This window comes from Bombyx mandarina, chromosome 23 (genome assembly GCF_030267445.1).
Source record: "Bombyx mandarina strain Sakado chromosome 23, ASM3026744v2".
In the NCBI taxonomy this organism is placed as follows: domain Eukaryota; kingdom Metazoa; phylum Arthropoda; class Insecta; order Lepidoptera; family Bombycidae; genus Bombyx; species Bombyx mandarina.
This window is the reverse complement of record NC_143229.1, coordinates 1817741-1830930: the sequence shown is the minus strand read 5'-3', so window position 1 is coordinate 1830930 and position 13190 is coordinate 1817741. Positions and strand designations below refer to the sequence as shown.

Genomic DNA, 13190 nt, shown 5'->3' with positions numbered 1-13190 from the left:
AAAAATGTACATCCATTGTATGCATTTCATGAAAGGTTCTTAACATATTTTTTTTATTTCTTTCGTAGGCAGACAAGCATATGGCCTATCTGATGGTGAGTGGTTACCGTGGCCCATGGACTTCAGCATTGCCAGGGGCAGAGCCAAGCCGCTGCCTACCGTAAAACGTAGCGTAGCTGGTGGAGGTTTATCAGTCTATTGTTGTAAAGCAGTAATGCACTTCGACTTGGTAGGTAAAGTTGTTTATACCATACATTTAACGTTTACACTCATATCTCAAGAAGGTGGCATACACATTGCGAAATCTGTGGGCTTAGTTAACAATCTTAAACGTGGTTAATACCGGCACGGATTATTTGAGGTAATTATTTTATATAAAACAATTGGAAAGTGAGGCAGGGATACAAAAAATAAAATAGCTTTTATGTGATTGGGAAAAATATGATCGATATAAACAAACGGATAATGGTTTTATATTTAATGTATCGATGAGCTTTCGTTTCGAATGCTATGTCAGTTGTGTGATATTCATTGTTTTTGTAACGATCGCATTCGTATCCATTTAGCTACTGCCGTCCTTAGTATAACGAAGAAATTCAGATAAAACTTTCGGGAAATTTATTGTGATTTTTCCTAATTATGTGAACGTATTTTATTCACACATGTATTACACCAACAGGCGGTCAAGACATCAGTGAAAAATCCATAAAATATGCCTTTATTAATATAACTTAAATCTATTATATAGATATAATAATATAACTTAAAATATGTATATCTGAAAATATTAATATAACTGATATGAATTTTTAGTTTACTATTTTTTTTGTTATTGCTTAGGCGGATAGGACGATCTCACGGCCCACCTGATATTAAGCGTTTACCGGTGCCCATAGACATGTACAGCGTAAATTCCCCCTCCTACCTTGAGATATGAGTTCTACGATCTCGGTTTTCACAGTGCAGAAATCTCTACAACGTTTTAATAAGTTAAAAAAAAGTAAAAAAATTATTACTATCATGAAACTCTGACCGTACTACCTACCTACTATTAAATTGTAATAACTAGTAAATATACTAAAAGCGACTATTAATATTTATTTTTAGAACTATAAAGGAATTTATTATAACGTGTTAATATATTAAATATATTTATCATATATTAAAAGTATGTACTAACTATATCTGGGGTTTTTACTGGTGGTAGGACCTCTTGTGAGTCCGCACGGGTAGGTACCACCACCCTGCCTATTTCTGCCGTGAAGCAGTAATGCGTTTCGGTTTGAAGGGTGGGGCAGCCGTCGTAACTATACTTGAGACCTTAGAACTTGTATCTCAAGGTGGGTGGCGCATTTACGTTGTGGATGTCTATGGACTCCAGTAACCACTTAACACCAGGTGGGCTGTGAGCTCGTCCACCCCACCCATCTAAGCAATAACAAATAAAAAATATCGTAAGAGCGTTTGTATGCCATTTAAGTGTAGTTTTCGAAGGTTGCGATGACAAAGTTCGATTTTCATTCGACATACGTTATCACGTGACTTATTGAAATAAAAATTAAATGTACGTACGTATTGTCATTGTTTTTAACTGCTAGTTAAATCTAGGAAAATATTTTCAACAATTTCATTAATAAACAAAGTTTATCTCGAAACCTTATCTATACTATCTGAAAATTCTTCATTCGATATCCAAACTGCATTATGATATTATTTTTTACGTCGGACACAGGCACAGGCGCCGTCCGTGCGCGAACCGATCGCTAGTTCAATAACGATTTATTAAATAACCAAACTTTTTGCTACGACGACAGAATCGAAACATGTCATTATTCGCACTGGCCAATTAGAAAAGAAACATTCAAGTTTTACGTTTTGGAAATAGAGGAATTGTTTTTCTTTTTTTTTTACAGAAACAGTTTGAATTTCGAACATAATGATATTCGCACAATACATACATTTGGTGTGGGTAATTCAATAATACGTAGAAAAAAGAATTTGAATTCCCACGCTTTATTCGTTTACGTCAAACGCGTCTTAGATGTGAAAAATCGTAGTGTTATTGTGTAATGCTGCCAGTTCAAAAAAACTCGTTCATTCAAACACTGTACCTCTGAATATTCTGGAAAAAATGAAATGACTGGCGAATTCGAATTGGCGCGAAATTGTAATTTTATTGTGATTGAATTTTTAGTAGTAGTAGTAGTTTTATTTTTCCAACTGGAAAGGCAAATGTGTCATACCATACAGCCTAATCTTGTACATGAAAAATGATAATATTAAGTGAAATGAAAATTAAATGAAGTTGATTATTATTATATTATAATACTTTGTATTAATTGTATGTATATTTACGAAGATATGTATGTGTATATTTATGTGTACATATATGTATATGTATTTCACTGGAATGGTACACCGCGCGTAGTTCGTTTCCAAATGATTCTTGTCCACCTGATGGTTGTCTGGAAGAGATGGTTGTCTGACTCTTAGCGATAAGACCGCCAATTGTACTTTTTTTGTTTTTAATGTATCGCACTGCTTATTTGTTTTTCGGTGTACAATAAAGAATACTCTCTCTCTCTCTCTCTCTCTCTTGATTATTATGAAACATGCCATGAAATAAAATTGAATTCCTAGTACATTAGTCTGTCAAATAATTTGTGACCGCGATCGACGGATTCAGCAACCAAATGAATTTTATTCAAAAAGTCCGTTCATTGGTCTGAAAACGCTCTGAACGTCAAAATTAAAAACGATAATGCTTCTGAAATGATTCCAGTGCTAATCAAATATTTTCTATTTTGTTTCAGGTAAGGAGTCCCAAACAACAATACGCGTTATCGACTTATTAAAGGTAGGAAGGCCACAATTTGACTGTGCCAGCGGTATTTCTGACGTTCATGGGTGACGGTAACCACTCACCATCATGTGGGCCGTGTGCTTGTCTGCCTACAAAGGTAACAAATTTTTTTGTTTTATTCCAACAGTTTGTAAGTACGCGACAAAGACATAAAATGCTTGACTTTAGAAATACATATACACAAAATATGTACATTACACAAGTACTTGTTAACACTATAACAAACAAATGATGTCTATGGACCTCGTTGACCACACCAATCAGACTGCCAGCTCATCTTCCGTAAGTCTGAAACTACTGCTTACGTCATTTATGCCACGTACCATGCAGCTCTGGAGGTAAAGTCTCCGCAGTATTTTCCGAGCGAATTCAACTCGTCCTTTTTACTTACCTATGCTAAGAGCCTTGAGAGGCTATTTCAGCTTCTCCTTGACGTGTGGATGAGCTCATGGGGCTCGAACCGGGAGTATTGCTAAGACTGGCCCTGGCAAGGGCAGAGCTTCGCAGAATCTATCACCAGATCGGAAACGCGCCCACTGAGAAGATCCGGCGAGAAACTCAGTAGGCGAACTCATTCCGCGATGACGCCCGCTAAATGATATCAAAACCTGAACAGCTTATAATCTACAAGCACCAAAGAACAATTTTAAAATGATGCAAACCTACGCGGTATTGGACTAAGCTAATTTAAATACATCCTCGTTCGATGGAACTTCTTAATAAAAAATGGTCCGCCTGGTGCACGTGAAAGAAGTGAAACTTCTTTTGCGGCTTAGTATTGTGGTTTTCTTCATTTTTCCTACTTAAATTTATCTTGTAATAGAGAATGCTGGGTATAAAAGAAACGATCTAGGTCGCTTTGTCCTTTCCCTTTCTCCACGGCCGAGTGGTTCGCGAGACACTCTATCTATTTTCTCACTCTCGCTCTTCCTAAATTGTATATTTTCTCTCTAGCCGTAACGAATCAGTCGCGAGTTAAATTTTACTCTCAAAATGCCTAAAGAAGTTTCACTTCGATAACCCTGTCGAAATCTTAAAGTACAAACTATACGGTGTTCACGTGGCATAAATCATTTTAGACAGTGACAGAACACGATTATTCTACGTGCTTAAATATCCGGATCTTCGTATTTTATGTAGCGAATGATTAATTGTGCGTCCGATCAGTACCGGCGCTGATCGCCTGAAGGCGCGCCCCGATTAAATACACATTTCTCCCTAGAACTAACTCGCTGTAAGCGAATTTGCCTGGTACAAATTAAAAGGCTTTACAAAGAAAAACAAAAGACATTTACTGCGTTCGCCCGACAGTGAAATTTCGACCGTAATATCTCACCTCAAAACATGGATTCATTTAATCGCTGTGTTGTTTTTGACATTTTGAAGATGAAATACTGATTATATCCAATTTTTTTTTACTACTATCTCCATATTTCGTCAAAATTTGTTAAACAAAAAAGGGATGAGAAACAGACGGTTTTCACAGTTTTGGCTTTACTTGTTTACATGTATGTAAAAACGGAGACCTTAGAACTAATGTCTCAAGGTTGGTGGCGGCATTTACGTTGTAGATGTCTATGGGCTCTGGTAACCACTTAACACCAAGTGGGCCTCGTCTGGGATTCGAACACCGGTGCATCGCTCAACACGAAGTAAAAAGAAACTGTTTTATATGGTTGACAAATTGAAAATGTGTCCAGCTGTAAGCAGAAAATTAATAACTCAAAAACTTACTATAATGCAACTAGCGGAGCAATTGGTATTTAATGAACATACCTCTCGCAAACGAAGTGATGTGTGCTGAGTTGAAAAAATACTTAGAAACTTTTGGCGCTATCTTAGAATACACTCAATTTGCTACGCATCTCCATATTGGCCGCTGCACCTTTCATAATTGATGACAAGCAATAAAAATAGAAAGGATGTAATTAAAGAACTAAAGATAAAACAGCTATTTTAAAAAATATATTTTTTGTTATTATTTATTGCTCAGATGAGTGGACGAGCTCACGGTCTACTGATGTAAAGTGGTTACCAGAGCCCATAGATATCTACATCGTAAATGTCGCCACACACTTTGACACATTAGTTCTAAGGTCTCAGTTTTTTTGTTATTTTTTTTTTTTTTTATTGCCTTTGTAGGCAGACGAGCATACGGCCCACCTGATGGTGAGTGGTTACCGTCGCCCATGGACTTCAGCAATGCCAGGGGCAGAGCCAAGCCGCTGCCTACCGCTAGCCAAGCCGCTGCCTACCGCTAGCCAAGCCGCTGCCTACCGCTAGCCAAGCCGCTGCCTACCGCTAGCCAAGCCGCTGCCTACCGCTTAACAGTACACAGGCTGCCCCACTCTTCAAGCCGAAACGCATTACGGTTTCACGGCAGAGATAGGCAGGCAGGTACCTACTTGTTGTTCTCGCAAATCCCCGGAACTACAGGCCCCTATAATTCATATCATTGGCACACAAATATGATTTAGATTAAAACCAATATGTAAAAACGGAGCGCACTTCGATTAGTTGGAAAACAGCATTCAACCGAAGTCGTAACTTTAGGAAAATATGATTCAGATTAAAACCAATATGTAAAAAAGGAGAGCAGGAGTTGGAAAATAGCAATCAATAAGCAATCAGCAATCAGCAAAGTCGTATGCTTGTCCAACGTATGGGTTAATTGCATAATACTATCCCACATGCTGATCTTCTAGGTTTTGTTTGTGAGGTATCAACAGTGAAGCAATCACGCGCGTAAATTTAATATCAATAGAAAGGGTTTTTTTGAAATACACTATGCAACATTACCAATAAACGGAATTAATTCACTTTCGGAAATCGCTACTGGTAAACCTCAAAACAAGGGAATTTAAAATAATCGATTAATCGTATTATAATCGTCGTATGAAACTGCAACAATCGATATTAAATCGATCATCGGGCTGTCGGCGGGTAGCGTCAGTGAATCTCGCCCTCATTATTATACGGGAGGGACTGCAAATCTGTCAGGAGCGAATATAGGGTTGTCGAATAAAATTTCAAAAATAATTTTACGTAGCCCGGATCCCTTTCTCCTACCATACACTATATTACTGTTGCAACCTGGTTGTAGTTTTTGATTAGAAAAATCCAACAACCATTATTTGAGTTTAATCTCGTTATGTCTTTGTTGCGTTTTGGTAAATGAGAGTGGACTGTATTTATTGGTTTTGATATCTTTATTAGTCCATAAGTGACAAATTAAATATATATGAATATATGACATATGAAATCGACCTTGGCGGCTGGAATTGGAAGGGAAAAATGTCATAGCGGACGTGGCTCGTTGACACTTTTGACGTTCCGAATTCAAGCAATCTTATTTCATGAGATGCACATTCTTGTTATTTTGAATCTCTCATTCACTTACGGACATCTCAAAGTCACTTACGGACTTTAAATTTTAATGCAGATCGTGAAGATGAAGAGAATTGGGTATTTGTGCCAGAATTTGAGATAATATTGGTAATTGGTAAAGAAAGAAATACTAGATCATAGTTATGGAATTATCACTGTCAAATCAGTAAAATAGATTCGGCACAATTTGCATTTTAACGTAACTTACAACTGTGTCATTCGTGACAACCTTTATGGAGTCTTCTAACATTAACTAGTGGCCAGCTCGACTCACTGAAGACAGTGAGTATTAATTCTGCCAATGCTCTCATATTACTACTGCGGGAGCAGGATCACAAAGCTATGAACCCGTGGTGGTGAGTACCATCATCGTGCCTATATCTGCCACGAAGCATTCTTGCGTTCCAGTGGCGTGTTGATGCAGTGAAGTCAATAGGCTTCGATTACCACTTTAGTAGCGACCAGCCAAATTACAGCTATAAAAATCAATAACGTATCCTCCTCCTCCTCCTTCAGTCGATCGCTCATTGCTGAACATCGTGATGCGCCCGCCTGTGACCTTTTTTTGTAGTTTGTAGCCACTTTTGTCGCTCAGTGGCACAGTGAAGTGCTTAGCTCAGTGTCATGTCCAGACACTCGGATACTTGGTCACTCCATCTTCTTCGGCTCCCACCTCTGGATCGTCTTCCATCCACTTTACCCATCACTATACAATAACGTATAGTTTATTTAAAAAACCACGTACAACCCTGCGTTTCGACAATACAATATTTACAATAACAACGATACAGCAGATCGAATTATAGGGAAATAACTTTTGACAATCCATTCAATTGTTTTGTTGTTGTTTCACTGTTCTGAGCGACTTGTTTATTGCATGTAAGATATGTTTATGAGATTTACAACCTGAAAGCTTCGGGTTCGTGTGAAATTGTCATGGCTTCCCTACCATACTGCCAGTGCCAGTGTTCCAGTTTCAGAGGAAGGGCCACCTTGTTCTGACACTACAATTGACATTGACAACAATTATTCATTTTGCGGCAACCAATACGAGACTGGCAGTGGTCTAGTCTGCCTATCTAAGTTAAAAGTTCACGGCTAGTCTTGGATTCCGAACTAAAAGTAGCTCGACTTGTGTTGCTTTTTTTTTTGAGGTTTGTATACTGGCTTACCTTTAATCAAGTCTTTTTGTTATACCCAAAAATAACCCTTTGCCTTATTCGTAACTTAAAAAAAAATTAAACGTCAATTTGACAGGCTCTCCCGAACGTCACTAGGAAATGTCGGACTCCAATCAAAATCCTATGTGACACTTCACACATACAAAAGGCTTGTTCCATGAACGTCCACTGACCATATCTAGTGCAGCAGCAGTATCATTATCAATCATTAAATCCAATTCATCTATACAAATATATTTTTTATACCGAGTCACGTTCCTAGCGATCTTAATGATGTCCCATATTCAACTAAAACGTGTCCCGGAATTTGACCCTCACGACCTGACCACCAAAACGGAGTTTTAATCGAATTTAAATTACGTCTTTAAAGGCTATTATCGCGTAATAAAACAATAATAGGTTAACAATATCATTCTTTGAGTCGCAATCGAATTTGCCGGGTACGACTGATATTCAGTTTTCAATTTTAAATCTACCCGCTCTCGATTTGAAGTTCCGTTTAGTTCGTTTTCGGAGCGGTCGGTTAAGACCTTTTCGATGTCTTAAACATTTCTGTGATTCGACGTGTGGCTTCCATGTATGGGTGTCGCAAGTCGAACGCGTGGCGTTGGTGCCTCCGAACGTCCAGAAGTTTAATTGCCTCCGAAAAAACCGCCTGCACCACTCGCGGAATCCCGCTTCGTAAGGCCGCCACCAAGGCTTTCGGGATGCATCATGAATATTGATGTAATGCGTGGTTTAGATTTTCTCGCTTTTTCGTTGCCTCATATATGTGGGTGTTCAGATGCTCGAGGATTCCGTTTATGACATTCGGTTGTGCCCCCATTTTACGCGACTTGATGAAATGCGAAGGGTTTTGTTCGTGGAAGTACTGAGTGGGTGTTGTAGGGGGGATGAGCAAGCGTTAGAACTGTTCTATCTACACATCTAATCCCATACACCAATACATAACAAATTAATTGCTATACTCAAATAATGGTTGGTCGATCCGATGCAGATGCTGGTGGAACATCAGCGCCGCAGTACCGATTGAGTCACTTTTAATAAGTATTGCTCAGCCGGCAACCTTTTCCAATAGTTATTTCTCTCTTATTTTTGATTTTAATACGCTTTTATTAGCTTCAGAAGTATGTATGTTTGTAACGGAATCTTTGAACATGATTTTGACTCCCTTCAAAACGTCCGATTAAGGGCTGATGACAATTAAATATTTAAAAAAAACAATTGGAAAAAAAATATACTGAAAAAATTTATATTCAACAAAAAAATTAAAAATAAATAATAGTTAAAAACACTAAAAAAATACGCATTTATAGAAAATCCAAATAAAAATAGAAAATAAATTTTAGTAAATTTGAATTAAAAATAGATAAGAAAAAATGATTTTATTGTAAAAAAAGCGTGGGGTGCTTTTCAGGATATTATCAAAATAACCCTTCTACTCATTCATATCTCTTCATAAAATATTTATAACTACTGTATATTGCTTATTAGTAGCTATAAGTAGGTCTTCTAGGTAAATCTAGAACAGCGGTCGGGGAACTTTTTAAATTATTACCCCAAAATATTTTTGTGTAAGTTAATATTACCCCATGGCGAAGAACAAAAAAAACGAAATCGCTTCTTTTTAGCAACTTTCATACTATAGCCCCCATGATAATTTTGAAAAGAAAATAATAACTAAAAATTTAACGATTCTAAAGAAGTTTCACTTCAATATATACTTTTTACTCACAAAAATTTCATTTTTGCCCCCCAAAATTTAATTTAACCCCATTTGGGGCAATTTACCCCGGTTCCCCGACCGCTGATCTAAAGCTATAGGTAGGTCTCTAATTTAAAACAGTTACATACCGAATTTCACAAAAACTATAATAAGTAGATCTCCGTCCACCTTCAGTGTGCTTAGTACGAGTTTTTTAACGTTCTCGATAGCGTAAAAGTTAACTCAAATTTGTATGCAGTTGAAACAGCGGCAAACGTAGGCAAACGTTCCAACTCCATGCAAATTTGAGTTAACTTTTACGCTATCGAGAACGTTAAAAAACTCGCACTAAGCACACATATATATGAGGTCCTTGAGAGAAGGAAAGCATAATCGCTTCAAAATGGAACTAGTTTCGAAAATTACTCTAGTTTTTCCAATGACTTCGCTCTAGGCAGCACCAAAAAGCGACAATGGATGATAAAATTAATATTACATTTACGTATTAATTTGAAAAACATATGGTTTTTTAGCAAATAATTTAATCTTTTAAACATTCAAACTGATACGACCTTTTCGTGTGTCGTTCGTAACATACATATATAGCAACAAGATTATTATTTTAAATAAGCGCTAACGAGTGTGTTACAGCAAAAACTATTTATATGAACGATATCCATATTGAACATTCGATAATTGTAATTATAAATTAAGCTTGTATTACACAAGTTTAAGATAGACGCGCAAAGAATTATTTTGTCCGTGTTGGTTTGTATGTTTTTTTTTTGTCTAATAATATTAATAATAATAATAATAATGAACATTTATTTCAAACATAAATTACAAATAAATATTAATTTAAAAAAACTAACAAAATACGCTTTTATAGAAAATCCAACTAAAAATAGATTTTTTTTAATAAATTTGCATTAAAAATAGTGTAAGAAAAAAATATTTTATTGTTAAACAAGCATGGGGTATCAGTAGTTATAAATATTTTATGAAGAGATATGAGTAGAAGGGTTATTTTGATAATATCCTGAAAAGCACCCCACGCTCTTTTTACAATAAAATCATTTTTTCTTATTTATTTTTAATTCAAATTTATTAAAATTACCTAGTCAGGTCATAAGTATTGTCACACAGTAAAAACTTTTCTTTTAGAATGCTGGCCACAAAAAAGTTTATTGAATTCGAATTTCGAATTGTTCATGACAATAAAAATGTATACTTTTAGAATTTTACTCATTTTTAAATATGGAGTGGACGCTTATAGAAGACCGTGTTGCAGTTATTGCGTTGCATCGTTGCGGTTACGCGCCGATTTAAATTTTTAACATACTGAAAATTTTTAAAATAACCAAAAGATTCGTTTATCGTACCATCAAACGATACAATGAAGACTCTAGTGTAGATGACAGGTCAAGAAGTGGTCGCCCTCGGTCTGTTAGGACTCCAGCAGTGATAAAAGCTGTGAAGGCGCGAATTTAAAGAAATCCCAAACGTAAGCAGAAACTGTTGGCCCTTCAGATGGGGTTAAGCAGAACCACGGTGAAAAGGGTGTTAAATGAAGACTTAGGGCTTCGGGCATATCGAAGAAAAACAGGACATCGTTTGAATGCTCGTCTAATGGACTGAGACTGAAGAGATGCCGCGCTTTGTTGAAGCGGTACGCGGGAAAAAAATATCAGGAAATTCTTTTTTGGGATGAAAAAATTTTTACCGTAGAAGAGAGCTACAACAAACAAAATGATAAGGTGTACGCACACAGTAGTGAAGAAGCGAGCAACCGTATTCCGCGTGTCCAACGAGGTCATTTTCCATCCTCGCTCATGGTATGGTTGGAAGTTTCTTATTGGGGCTTAACAGAGGTTCATTTTTGTGAGAAAGGTGTAAAAACGAATGCAGTTGTGTATCAAAATATAGTCCTGACGAACCTTGTGGAACCTGTTTCTCATACCATGTTCAATAACAGGCACTGGGTATTCCAACAAGATTCCAGATTTGACTCCATTAGATTACATGATATGGCAACACTTGGAGGAAAAGGCGTGCTCAAAGCCTCATCCCAATTTGGAGTCACTCAAGACATCCTTGATTAAGGCAGCCGCCGATATTGACATGGACCTCGTTCGTGCTGCGATAGACGACTGGCCGCGCAGATTGAAGGCCTGTATTCAAAATCACGGAGGTCATATTGAATAAACTTTAGTGTCATAAGAATCTATGTTTTGTTAAGTTCATTTTGGTATAAGAATGGTTACATAATGAATAAACTTGTTTCAATTATTTTATACTAAACATGTGACAGAATTTATGACCTGACTAGGTATTTTCTATTTTTATTTGGATTTTCTATAAAAGCGTATTTTTTTAGTGTTTTTAACTATTATTTATTTTTATTTTTTTAGTTGAATATAAATTTTTTCAATATATATTTTTTCCAATTGTTTTTTTTAAATATTTAATTGTCATCAGCCCTTAATCCGACGTTTTGAAGGGAGTCAAAATCATGTTCAAAGATTCCGTTATAAATATACATACGTCTGAAGCTAATAAAAGCGTATTAAAATCAAAAATAAGAGAAAAATAACAATTGGAAAAGGTTGCCGGCTGAGCGATACTTATTAAAAGTGACTCAATCGGTACTGCGGCGCTGATGTTCCACCAGCATCTGCATCGGATCGACCAACCATTATTTGAGTATAGCAATAAATTTGTTATGTATTGGTATATGGGATTAGATGTGTAGATAGAACAGTTCTAACGCTTGCTCTTACCAAACTCTAACTCGCGAGGATCCAAACGCTAGGACATACCGTCTCGTAACCTGACCACTTGATGTACTGTGAACCAGCTTTCCTACCCAAATATAAAGAATGAAAAACCCTTCCTACCTTCCTAACTGCGTATAGGTTTTAATAAAATAGCCAATCCACTATTCAACAAGTAAGCTATTGCTAAACTTAGCTTAGTGCCAAAATTGTGTAGGAACGCGGCATCTACCCGCGGATTTTCGCGAAAAGTCCTGTCTATCATTAATAATTACGCAAACTCATTAATTATACGCTTTTAGAGTTCACTTAGCGAGGTATGTTAGGCTGTTTAGTTTAACCGACATTTTAGCAAGTTTACAGGAGAGCCATTTAATGTTTAAAATTTGGAAAAAATATCATTACAAAAAGACTTCTTCAGCCATGGGGTAAACATACTATCTACTGGTGGTAGGACCTCTTGTGAGTCCGCACGGGTAGGCACCACCACACCGCCTATTTCTGCCGTGAAGCCTTAATGCGTTTCGGTTTGAAGGGTGGGGCAGCCGTTGTAACTATACTGAGATCTTAGAACTTATATCTCAAAGTGGGTGGCGTATTTACGTTGTAGATGTATATGGGCTCACTATTGGGTTAGGTATAAAAAATAATCTTGCTATCTGTTTGGTAGTAACCGGAAATCGATTATATAAGGGACGAGAGATAATTAAAATGTTACGAGTATTAAAATTTTCATAATATTTATCATATGCACAGACGTTGTAAGCGACATGGTTGCCTCAGTATTGCCGATGACCTTGGGCATCACTTATAATTTCCATTAAATAGAACAGCTTTTAGTAAAGCTTAGTAAGAATCAGCTTTCGTAACACGTAGACACGAGACCTCCAAATCTTACTTACTCTGATGCGTGTGAAATACATTTTTAAAACTTCCGAAGCTTTGAGTATTCCTTTGTTAGTATTATTTAGAATTAGAGGCAGAATTAGTATGAATGATTATTATCAATTATTTACTTTACAACAAGCAATAGCGGTTTCGAATTTTTTGTGTGTTATAGCGTTACTAATAATATTAATAACTAATACTATCATAATATCATTTAATTGTGCCGTCTTTTGCTATCATAATATTTGTGTCAACGAAGTAAAATAGAAAACCTAAATAATAAGAAGCGCAGTGTTTCAACTCGAATCAAATTTAGCGACCATTCCATTGTTCAAATCGCAAGACAGTTTTCTATTTTTTTCAAAGGAAATATTTACTTAGGACATATTCAA

At 36.5% G+C, this 13190-nt stretch overlaps 1 protein-coding gene across 1 annotated transcript in view; it reads left to right on the top strand.

The window, feature by feature from the left end:
• The window catches only part of bs (serum response factor blistered), a 286399-nt gene that overhangs the window by 220720 nt on the left and 52489 nt on the right, over window positions 1-13190 (top strand). The window lies entirely within an intron of this gene.